Below are 13,297 nucleotides of genomic sequence, written 5' to 3' on the forward strand. Positions count from 1 at the left end.
TTATGAATGCAAAAAGCAGCATTCTTTTGTTCACACATGGTAATGGAAAATAAAATTTTGTTCACGGGGGGAAACAGAAACAGTTCCGAACTTTTAATATGAAACAATGAATATTTCAACAATATTTTCCAAACAGAAACTGTATTACTATTTTTATCATCTCATCAGAACATTCAAGACAGCCTGGTTGCAATTTCTAAAATGTAAGATGAAGATGGCCGTATCTAATCTACAAATCGTTAGATATAGATAAAACGTTAGAGATCACACACTGTGTGCAATTTCTAAAAGAACATTAGAGATAGATCGCCATATCTGCGACTAATGCCGTTGTTTGATGAGATAAATTTTTGGTACTTCTATGGAAATGAAACGCCACAAAAGCATTAATGAAGAAAACCACTGTCTCTCCCCTGTTTTTAATTAGTTCTTAAAAACAAACACTGGCACGGTGTTTGTGCACGGATCGCATTCACTTTGAATAGCAGAAGCAGATGGCACAGACAAAAGCCGATCAAAAAAACAATTACGTCATCAATTCTGGCATGAATGTTCGCATTAAAAATGGCATCATCCAACACATGAAAGGTAGCAACATTGTAAGCATTGCCAAACAACGTCATATAAAGTGATCATAACAGGCAGTTGTTTTTCACTTTTAAATGGTACATGTGTCAATGATCAATGATAAACAACCGACGGACACATTTTGACTAGACAAGGGCCATCTTGATGAAATTAGAAACATGTGTTGGGAATATTGTGGGATAACATTGACTGGTGAAATTGAATTTAGCTGGTGCACTTATAAGCTTAGCTTTGCGGGGGAAATGCGTTCAATGGTACAGTACTTAGAGGCCGAACTTAAAAATAGTATTTGAAAATGGTCGACCGTAAAGTCATTTTTCCGTCACAAGCCGACAATCGGTTCAAAAATCATTTTATGTTTATGTATAATACAAAAAAGATCACACAAAAAAATTGCGCGATCGAGCAGAAATATCTTTTAAATCATTTTAAGATATTCGCTTAAGCAAAATCTTTCACGTTTTGCATATTTTCCTGGCGAACTGAAATCTAATCATAAAGAGCTTGACTGTAGAGAACTTTTCGAAGAAAAAAATCAGTCTAACATAAAAGTCCCTACATGATTATTCAAAATGGTGAAACAATGAAATGTTTAAGACTTCATAATTGGTAAGTAATGATATTTGTCCGAGGAAATTAATTTTCTAAAAGAACTTGGGCTTGACAAAATATCTTGGACGCAGTTACAAAGAAAAACATAAGCGAATAACGTCGGGCGAATTGCTCTCAAACGACCGGCGAGCGGTTGGCTTGGTCAGTAGCTAGCCACGGGGGGGGGGTGGAGCCAATAGTGGGGATGGGGGTCAACAAAGGGGGGGGGGGGTGTCAACCTCTAAGAAACCGCCCCTCACACCATAAGTATAAGTATAAGTCTCCAAGACAGTTTGAGCTGAAACAGACCTGAAAGGCTCTAAGAGCACATAATGCCCGCTGGGCGCTACCTGTTTATCTCGTTTTTGAGGACGAAAAGTCAAAAGCGTCAGACGAAAAATTGGTCAAGCGAAAAATCGCATAAAAAAAGACCGACAGGACTAATATAATTGCTACAAACTTCGTTTGAGAGCAATTAACAAGAACACAAAATATGCGAATGGTTCCGATGAACAAGAATGGGCTCAAACTACAAACAGATCAGACACCGGACCAACTTGATTTCGTCGGTTCGCACCAAATGCCACTTAACATCTGTATTTAGATTGAAAATAGGCTCAACTTTACCCAATCACTTAAAACATCCAATAAGTTCTGGTGTTTTTTCTGGCTTCTTAGAACAAATGTTCCACAGTGTTAACTTTTTTCGTACAAAATCAAATAAAATATAGACCCCACAAGAGCATCAAAATGAAAAAACAATTGCTCCACTAAGGCATCAACTAATTCCAGCAACCGAACACGTAGAGAGAAGACACAAACACAAAGCATACGCCTTTACCTGATCTTCAAACAATGAAAAAATATTTCAAGCACTGCAAAATTTAAAAATTACTACTCGAAAAATTAGGACCATTGCCTTTTGTGTCTTGATGTACTCCATCATTAATTGCCGTTCAATTTAAAGCAAAGGGTTCAACTAGCAACGGCATTGATATGAGTCAGTGCAGACATGAGGGCTCCTCAACTTGACAGATTTGCGAGAAAATCACAGCAGGTCATGTCTCGGACATGTATACATTATCCTTTGTACAATATATGGTTTGTACAACAGGGAAAACCATGTACAATCATTATCGATTACAGAAACTTCTAGCGCGCTAGAAATTAATTGTTCCAACCTCACTTTTAGTGGGGGGGGGGGGGGGGGTACTAAACGCTCAACTGTTTTTTTGTTCAGTCAATCAGACAATTTTGGCCGATCAATAAATCTATCGTAGAGAGTCGTGACTTGTATCACAAGAAAGTCCGTTAAGCATAGAGTTTATAAATAAAGCATTTTCTAAAAATGTCAAGAGGAGTTATCGTGGATTACGATTATTGTGCTTTTCGTTTTGGTCACAATTTTGTTAAATTTCCGCTCAATCATGGTACTATTTTTTAACAATTCGGTTTCTCTTAGTATTCATGAAGCGATGACCAAACTGTTATTGGTCTCCATGTGGTTCTGTAGAATAAAATTTGGATTTTAGTTGAAACTAGATTTTTCGCTTTAAGAGCAATTTCTTTCACGTGGGGCCGTGTCTTTTGTTTCCGCTTTTGTATCGCTACTTTACAGCAAAGTATATAAACTCAATGTACGTGTTTTAATGGTACACAGATACCGTTGTCTGCATTTGTCTGTTGGCAATTAAATGTCTTTTGACTAAAAAACTGTTTCACAAAAATTTTGGCAATTTTTTCTATGGAAGTTCAGTTGATTTTTATTAAAAGTTTGTTGAGTTTGATTTCAGTTTAAATTAATCGTACATTGTCGGGGATCTGCCAGAAGCTGCTGTTTTAGTTAAATTGTATCTTAGTCTCAAAAATAACAGGTTTGATCAACTGTCCGGTTAAACATCATATAAATTAGTTGCTGATTTTATTCTGTTGCTGAATTTAAAAGACAGAAAAGCTATATGGTTTTGATCAGTTCTAATTTTTCTCAATCTAGCTTTAAACTTGCTGTTATTCACGCGCTTATGTGTTAGGTTTATCAGTTGATCGCTTAGTGGAATTGTGAATTCGTGGTCATCGTTTTCTAGCACTAATTGGTAGGAAATGGCTAACGATTTCGACACTCCCTTTTGAAACTTTGAGGCTGTTAATTTTCAAAAAGCTTTTGATTTGTGTCAAACGCTCTTTATATTTTTTCTCAGTTGCGCTGTCTTCCTCAGGCGCTTGTTCTATAAATTTTTTCTCAAAAAACTTTTTGCAAAAACTGGAAATCTTTTCAGCAAATTTTCGCATTTGTAGATTGATGTGATTTCATTATTCATTTATTACTTTGTTCATTTGATACAATCCATTGGCCAACTTAATTTACGGCACTCATTATTGATCTCGTGATTAGGTAGCTTGAGTGACCTGTATTTAACTTGCATCTGATTTTGAATTCTCAGTTCAGAGTTATGAAGGCAGAGCTCATTTAATTGACTTCTCAATCACTTATTAACCTAAACTTAGAAATGAAAATCTAATGGAAAATTGAAAAGCAACACATTACTAAAGATGTTATTGAATGACAATCTCATTTTTGCAAAAAAAAATAACTATTTATTAAATTGGTTTTCTGCTACTTGACAAAAAAAACAGTTAATTTCATGTATGTCGTTTCCTTTGTTGAAACTTTTATTCCAGTAAAACCAAAAGTTTTAGCTTTGCCCTTTTTCGTATACGCGTCTGACCTTTTAAAGAATCCATTAAAATTCGAAACAAATTTTTCAAAACTATGAACTTGTTCTTTTTCCGCTTCAACAGGTAGAAAATGCAGCCAAGAATGTGGATGATCCGGTATCGGAACATCATGTGCAAGCGCATATTAGCTTGCCCCCTGTCTCATTCACTATCTGCTGATTTTTATTGTTCTGAGAACAGGGTATCCATCTCCAGATAGAAGCCGACTAAATTCGGAAGAATTGCACACGGACGACAGGCGGGGCTCAATTTAAAGCCAACAATATTTGCAGACGGAGCTATGTAAAATGGCCTCAGCGTTGTGAAACAATACAAACATTTTGATATGATGCCCAATTCGGCGCACTTTTGATTCCATTTTTAGTTGTGTACTCTCACGAATTCAATTATCTTCTCAAATTACTAATGAGCGTATCACGTACTCTAAAAAGTTGAGGGGTTTTCCAGGGTTTTACTGAGCAACCGCTATACCCTGTTGCTAAAAAATGGACCAGACGCAAAACGGCCTTAAAAGGTTAGCCATATGCGGTTTCTCTCAAAAACACTTTTGAAAGTCAAAACGTCATTCACTGAAACCATCGCATGATCCTAACCTATGCTGAGAAACAGGGTACCCTACTCCAGATAGAAACCGCCTAAATTCGGATGAATTGCATTCGGGACAGGTGGAACTCAACTTAAAGCCCACTATTTTTGAGGTCGGAGCTATGTAAAAATGGCCTCAGGGCGTTTTGGAACAAACATTTTGAAGTGATAAACAATTCGGCTTACTTTCGATTCTATTTTTATCACGTACTGTAGAAAATTGATTTCGAGAGTTTTACTGAGCAACTGCTATACCCTGTGGCTAAAAACTGGACCAAACAGACGCAAAACGCCTTAAAAGGTTAGCCATATGCGGGTTCTCTCAAAAACACTTTTGAAAGTCAAAACGTCATTCACTGAAACCATCGCATGATCAAGACTTCTCTTAATCTGTACGCGTTTTAATGGTACATAAATACCGTTGTCTGCATTGGTCTGTTGTCAAATAATGGTCTATTGAATATAGAAGTGATTTAAAACTTTGCCGATATTTGTCTATGACTGATCAAGTCACATTGAAGGTCAAACGGAGTCCCAATAAGATAAAATTTTTCAGATAACAGTTTATGGGGTTGATTAATTAGGGACTCTTCATTTTCGTAAAAAGTTAATTTTCATTTTGAGCTCTGACTAACGCTTTCTCTGTTATTTTATGTGCCAGCGGAACATTATGTGCCAGCGCATATCAGCTTGCCTCCTTGTCTTTCCTTTTGCTGAAGTTTTGAGAAAATATAGTGGGCTTTAAGTTGAGCCCCACCCGTCGTTCAAGGGAAACCCATCCGTATTTAGTCGGTTTCTATTTGGAGGTGGATACCTTCTTTTGAGAAACAAGGTATCCCCTCCAAAAAGAAACCGACTAAATAACGATTATTGCTCTTGAACGATAGCCGGGGCTCAACTTAAAGCCCACTATATTTGGTAGCGGAGCTATGTAAAATGGCTTCTGAGTGTCAAACATTTTGAAATGACAACCAATTCGGCGCACTTTCGATTCCATTTTAGTAGTGCACTCTCACGAATACAATTAACTTCTTACATTACTAATGAGCGGTTCAAATAAAACTTGAAAAAGTTGATTTCGAGAATTTTACTTAGCAACAGCTACACCTTGTGGCTGAAAAAATCTGACTATTTAGACGCAACGGCTAAAAAAGTTTAGCAATATGCAGGATTCTCTCAAAAATATTTTTCGAAGTTAAAAAGTCATCCACTGAAAGCATTGCTTGATCAAAAGTCTTCTCTAAATCTATACGCATTTTAATGGTACATAGATACCGTCGTCTGCATTGGACTGTTGTCAAATAATGGTCTTTTGAATAAAGAAATGATTCATTAAAACCTTGTCAATTTTTGTCTATGTCTGATCAAATCACCTTGGAAGTCAAACGGAGTCTCAATGAGACCAAAAATTTTCATTAGGTTGATGGGGTTGATTACTTAGGGACTGTTAAATTTCGAAAAAAAGTTAATTGAACTTTTGAACTGACTAACGATTTTTCTGTCGTTTTATTGCAGTACGCGTAACAAACATCTCATTGATTTCTTCAGTGTCAATATGAGCGTTCTTAACAGTCCGAGAAAATGAGAACTAGTTTTTATCACTGATTTTGTTTTCCAGAATGATATAACTGCTTTCTCTGCTTCAACACGTAGAAAATTCAGCCAAGAAGGTGGATCAGCCGGAGTCGGAACATTATGTGCCAAGGCACATTAGCTTGCCTCCCTGTCTCTTTCTTTCTGCTGATGTTTTTTGTTCTGAGAACAGGGTGTCCATCTCCAGATAGAAACCGACTAAATTCGGATGAATTGCAATCGGACGACAGGCGCGGCTCAATTTAAAGCCGACTATAATTGCATACGGAGCTATGTAAAATGGCCTCAGAGCGTTTTGGAACAATACGAACATTTTTAAATGATGCACAATTCGGCGCACTTTTGATTCCATTTTTCCTAGTGTACTCACGAATTCAATTAACTTCTTAAATTACTAATGAGATTATCACGTACTGTAGAAAGTTGATGTCGAGAGTTTTACTGAGCAACTGCTATACCCTGTGGCTAAAAACCGGACCAAACAGACGCAAAACGCCTTAAAAGGTTAGCCATATGCGGGTTCTCTCAAAAACACTTTTGAAAGTCAAAACGTCATTCACTGAAACCATCGCATGATCAAGACTTCTCTAAATCTATACTCATTTTAATGGTACATAGATACCGTCGTCTGCATTGGACTGTTGTCAAATAATGGTCTTTTGAATAAAGACATATTCATTAACACCTTATCAATTTTTTTTCTATGTCTGATCAAATCACCTTGGAAGTCAAACGGAGTCTCAATGAGATCAAAAATTTTCATTAGGTTGATGGGGTTGATTACTTAGGGACTGTTAAATTTCGAAAAAAAGTTAATTGAACTTTTGAACTGACTAACGACTTTTCTGTCGTTTTATTGCAGTACGCGTAACAAACATCTCATTGATTTCTTCAGTGTCAATATGAGCGTTCTTAAGTGTCCGAGAAAATGAGAACTAGTTTTTATCACTGATTTTGTTTTCCAGAATGATATAACTGCTTTCTCTGCTTCAACACGTACAAAATTCAGCCAAGAATGTGGATCAGCCGGATTCGGAACATTATGTGCCAAGGCACATTAGCTTGCCTCCCTGTCTCTGTTTTCTGCTGATGTCTTTTGTTCTGAGAACAGGGTGTCCATCTCTAGATAGAAACCGAATAAATTCGGATGAATTCCAATCGGACGACAGGCGCGGCTCAATTTAAAGCCGACTATAATTGCATACGGAGCTATGTAAAATGGCCTCAGAGCGTTTTGGAACAATACGAACATTTTTAAATGATGCCCAATTCGGCGCAGTTTTGATTCCATTTTTAGTAGTGTACTCTCACGAATTAAATGAACTTCTTAAATTACTAATGAGCGTATCACGTACTCTGAAAAGTTGAGTTCGAGAGTATTACTTAGTAACCGCTATAGCATGTGGCTAAAAACTTGACCAAACAGACGCAAAACAGCTTTAAAGGTTAACCATATGCGGGTTCTCTCAAAAACACTTTTCAAAGTCAAAATGTCATTCACTGAAAGCAAGGCATGATAAAAACTCTTCTCTAAATCTGTACGCGTTTCAAACGTACATAGATACCGTTGTCTGCATTGGTCTGTTGTCAAATAATGTTCTTTTGACTAAAGAACTGATTCATTAACATCTTGCCAATTTTTGTCTATGCCTGATCGAATCACATTGAAAGTCAAACGGACACACAATGATACCAAAAATTTTCATTAAGTTTATTGGGTTGATTACATAGGGACTGTTCATTATCGAAAAAAATTTAATTGAACTTTTGAACTGACGTTTTTTCTGTCATTTTATTGCAGTACACGCAACAAACATCTCATTAAATGCTTCAGTGTAAAGATGAGCCTTCTTAACAGTCCAAAAATTGAGAACTATGACTGATTCTGATTTCCAGAAATATGTAACTGCTTTCTCTGCTTCAACAGGTAGACAATTCAGCCAAGAATGTGGACGATCCAAGGTCGGAACATTGTGCCAAGGCACACAAGCTTGCCTCGCTGTCTTTCTTTCTGCTGATGTTTATTGTTTTGAGAACAGGATATACATCTCCAGATAGAAACCGACCAAATCCGGATGAATTGCACTCGGACGACAGGCGGGGCTCACTTTAAAGCCGATTATATTTGCATACGGAGCTATGTAAAATGGCCTCAGCGTTGTGGAACAATACAAACATTTTGATATGATGCCCAATTCGGCGCACTTTTGATTCCATTTTTAGTTGTGTACTCTCACGAATTCAATTATCTTCTCAAATTACTAATGAGCGTATCACGTACTCTAAAAAGTTGATTTCCAGGGTTTTACTGAGCAACCGCTATACCCTGTTGCTAAAAAATGGACCAGACGCAAAACGGCCTTAAAAGGTTAGCCATATGCGGGTTCTCTCAAAAACACTTTTGAAAGTCAAAACGTCATTCACTGAAACCATCGCATGATCAAGACTTCTCTAAATCTATACTCATTTTAATGGTACATAGATACCGTCGTCTGCATTGGACTGTTGTCAAATAATGGTCTTTTGAATAAAGACATATTCATTAACACCTTATCAATTTTTTTTCTATGTCTGATCAAATCACCTTGGAAGTCAAACGGAGTCTCAATGAGATCAAAAATTTTCATTAGGTTGATGGGGTTGATTACTTAGGGACTGTTAAATTTCGAAAAAAAGTTAATTGAACTTTTGAACTGACTAACGACTTTTCTGTCGTTTTATTGCAGTACGCGTAACAAACATCTCATTGATTTCTTCAGTGTCAATATGAGCGTTCTTAAGTGTCCGAGAAAATGAGAACTAGTTTTTATCACTGATTTTGTTTTCCAGAATGATATAACTGCTTTCTCTGCTTCAACACGTACAAAATTCAGCCAAGAATGTGGATCAGCCGGATTCGGAACATTATGTGCCAAGGCACATTAGCTTGCCTCCCTGTCTCTGTTTTCTGCTGATGTCTTTTGTTCTGAGAACAGGGTGTCCATCTCTAGATAGAAACCGAATAAATTCGGATGAATTCCAATCGGACGACAGGCGCGGCTCAATTTAAAGCCGACTATAATTGCATACGGAGCTATGTAAAATGGCCTCCGAGCGTTTTGGAACAATACGAACATTTTTAAATGATGCCCAATTCGGCGCAGTTTTGATTCCAATTTTAGTAGTGTACTCTCACGAATTAAATGAACTTCTTAAATTACTAATGAGCGTATCACGTACTCTGAAAAGTTGAGTTCGAGAGTATTACTTAGTAACCGCTATAGCATGTGGCTAAAAACTTGACCAAACAGACGCAAAACAGCTTTAAAGGTTAACCATATGCGGGTTCTCTCAAAAACACTTTTCAAAGTCAAAATGTCATTCACTGAAAGCAAGGCATGATAAAAACTCTTCTCTAAATCTGTACGCGTTTCAAACGTACATAGATACCGTTGTCTGCATTGGTCTGTTGTCAAATAATGTTCTTTTGACTAAAGAACTGATTCATTAACATCTTGCCAATTTTTGTCTATGCCTGATCGAATCACATTGAAAGTCAAACGGACACACAATGATACCAAAAATTTTCATTAAGTTTATGGGGTTGATTACGTAGGGACTGTTCATTATCGAAAAAAATTTAATTGAACTTTTGAACTGACGTTTTTTCTGTCATTTTATTGCAGTACACGCAACAAACATCTCATTAAATGCTTCAGTGTCAAGATGAGCCTTCTTAACAGTCCAAAAATTGAGAACTATGACTGATTCTGATTTCCAGAAATATATAACTGCTTTCTCTGCTTCAACAGGTAGACAATTCAGCCAAGAATGTGGACGATCCAAGGTCGGAACATTGTGCCAAGGCACACAAGCTTGCCTCGCTGCCTTTCTTTCTGCTGATGTTTATTGTTTTGAGAACAGGATATACATCTCCAGATAGAAACCGACCAAATTCGGATGAATTGCACTCGGACGACAGGCGGGGCTCACTTTAAAGCCGACTATATTTGCATACGGAGCTATGCAAAATGGCCTCAGAGCGTTTTGGAACAATAGGAACATTTTGAAATGATGCCCAATTCGGCGCAGTTTTGATTCCATTTTTAGTAGTGTACTCTCACGAATTCAATTAACTTCTTACATTACTAATGAGCGTATATCGTACTCTAAAAAGTCGATTTCGAGAAATTACTGCTGATGTTTATTGTTTTGAGAACAGGATATAAATCTCCAGATAGAAACCGACTAAATTCGGATAAATTGCACTCGGACGACAGGCGGGCTCAATTTAAAGCCAACAATATTTGCAGACGGAGCTATGTAAAATGGCCTCAGCGTTGTGGAACAATACAAACACTTTGATATGATGCCCAATTCGGCGCACTTTTGATTCCATTTTTAGTTGTGTACTCTCACGAATTCAATTATCTTCTCAAATTACTAATGAGCGTATCACGTACTCTAAAAAGTTGATTTCCAGGGTTTTACTGAGCAACCGCAATACCCTGTTGCTAAAAAATGGACCAGACGCAAAACGGCCTTAAAAGGTTAGCCATATGAGGTTTCTCTCAAAAACACTTTTGAAAGTCAAAACGTCATTCACTGAAACCATCGCATGATCCTAACCTATGATGAGAAACAGGGTACCCTACTCCAGGTAGAAACCGCCTAAATTCGGATGAATTGCATTCGGGACAGGTGGAACTCAACTTAAAGCCCACTATTTTTGAGGTCGGAGCTATGTAAAAATGGCCTCAGGGCGTTTTGGAACAATAAACATTTTGAAGTGATAAACAATTCGGCTTACTTTCGATTCTATTTTTAGTAGTGTACTCTCACAAATTCAATTAACTTCCTAAATTACTAATAAGCGTTATCACGTAAAACTCATGAAAGTTGATTTCGATAGTTTTACTTAGCAACCACTAACCCTGTGGCTAAAAAGTGGACCAAACAGACGCAAAACGGCTTTAAAAAGGTTAGCTATATGCGGGATTCTCTGAAAAAACTTTTCGAAGTCAAAAAGTTATTCACTGAGAGCACCGCATGATCAAGACATTTCTCTAGCTGTGTAAAAATTAATTCACACGGTATTTTGATTCACCTCGCTTTTAGGCAAAAACACCGCTTGAAAAAATAGTACTTTCCGGTTAAAAGAGCTTAAGAGATCTTTTCAACAATTGTCCCCCCTTTGCAAAAGGGAGTCTATTCTTGAATAACTTTAATTAAGCTATTTATTAACGAATCAGAGACAAATAATAACATTCCACGTATTCGCATACTATGTTCGATTAAATGAACAAAATTCGCCATGTTAATTCGCCGAATTGGCTTACAAAACGAAAACAAATTCCGATTGGCGGGTCGGTGCGATAATCGACCCGCGATTTCCAGATTACATCCCACAATGCATGAGAGTCATGGCCGTGAACAGGGGTCCGCAATTTAACTTAAACTAATATTTGGCTATCTGGGCTGTAGGCCTAGTAATATTGTGCTAAATTATAGCACAAAAAGGGGACGATTCTCTACCAGTTACCAAAGGGGGTAATTGTTGAAAAGATCCAAATCAAGAAAATCAATACTCCTCTTGGAGTCGTAAAAAACCTCAAGAAAACCATCATTGCTCTTCGTTTCAAAAAGACAGCTCCCCGATATAATTTATAAATTTTCTAAATTATTAAAATTCTTTCATCTGTAAAAAATTAAATTCGAGAGAATAAGATTGAAAAATGACGTCACGTACACAATTCACTCGAATAATCACTTGAAAGAATGAACTAAAAATGATTTGAAGTGAGCGTAACGTCATATGCCTCCACCAAAAATCTTTGCAACACATTTACAGCAATCCAATTTGCTTATGTAAGCAGACAAATAATAATGCGTTTTTTTTTACTATTTTGTTGTGCTTATCTTTCAAAGGATTGGCTTTATGGCAGTAATTTTTTTGACAACCGGTAACAAAAATGAATCGAATCTTGTACCGGTAACTTATTATGACTAAAATAAGTGACCTCATGGGAAGGGGGCGGGGGCAAAAACAGAAAAGATCCCAAAAAACTTACAATAAATATCAGTAATACTACTTGTCAATAACACGCGTAACAACCGAAGTCCCGCTTACATAACCCGTCGAACTCAGTCTGTTAAAACAGCGCCAGCTATAACAAAACAAATGAACTCGAGAAAAATGAGCGAAATATCTTAATTGGCTATTTGCCATTGATGACATGAATCACCAAAGCGTTAAAAGGTCACTTTCCCGTGTAAAAACAAATTTGTTAATTATCACTAAGGGGTAGCGTACAAATTTCCCATAGAGGGCTTCTTCGCTGTGCAGCTAATTAACTTTCGAGAAGGGTGAACAATTTGGGATAAATTATCTTTGTTATCTAGTGATGAACGCAGCAGATAGTCAACTTAAACTTTAAAAAAAATCGTGCAAAGTGGTTCTCCAGTTATTACTGTAACATGTGGTTCAAAAATTTTGTCAAAAACGCTCGAAAGATTTAAAAGGTCAAGATGTTTAGAAATGAAAATCGATAAAGCATCTCTTGCAATAGGTTGTTAGGTATCGGAGAGAGTGTTATTGTAAAGTGCGCAAACGCCATGTCACTAACTCAAAGGACTTGTTATTTTAAGGCACTTACCGCGTAAAACAGCGACTCAGCGTAACACAAATTCCTTGGGCAAAATTTATAATAAATGACCACACAAATAGATCCGTCACTTCAAAGCAGAGTGAACCCTAGAGACGGGGAGCTACTATCGGCGAGGATTCCATAATTTGGACTGAGTGAAGAAACTGCTTATATTTACTTCAAAGTATCTATAGTCTTCAATTCAAATGTGCCTTCGGGCTATTTTTCCAGACATGTACTCAAGTTTAACTGAATGCACGTTCGATCAGGTTTTCTTTCACTACATAGAGAAAGAGCGAGTGTAATAAATGCAAAACACCGGGAAATTTCCGACCGACATTTATTAACATTTAACCATTTTCAAATATGCAAATCAGCAGAACTTAATCAAATACATGTTACTTATAGGCCGCTGCTACCCGTTAGATTTCACGGATTCACTCAGCTTGCATAACAACACTACCTTTTGGCGACCATGCAAACTACATGTATATTTCCATTGCACACTTGTAGAAATAATAAAGGGGAGATACTACTTGGTAAAACAAATCGACGGGAAGGTTGTGATATAATTTAAC

General features: G+C 37.0%; 1 protein-coding gene across 1 annotated transcript in view; it reads right to left on the bottom strand.

The window, feature by feature from the left end:
* LOC142339211 (uncharacterized) overlaps positions 1-13,033 on the bottom strand; it is a 72,145-nt gene extending 59,112 nt beyond the window's left edge. Inside the window, exon 1 of the mRNA XM_075389057.1 lies at positions 12,729-13,033. The gene's annotated coding sequence lies outside the window, so the exon portion shown is untranslated. The remainder of the gene's footprint in view (positions 1-12,728) is intronic.
* Positions 13,034-13,297: the final 264 nt, after the last annotated feature.

This window comes from Convolutriloba macropyga, chromosome 5 (genome assembly GCF_964194025.1).
Source record: "Convolutriloba macropyga chromosome 5, txConMacr16.3, whole genome shotgun sequence".
NCBI classification, from domain to species: Eukaryota; Metazoa; Xenacoelomorpha; order Acoela; family Convolutidae; genus Convolutriloba; species Convolutriloba macropyga.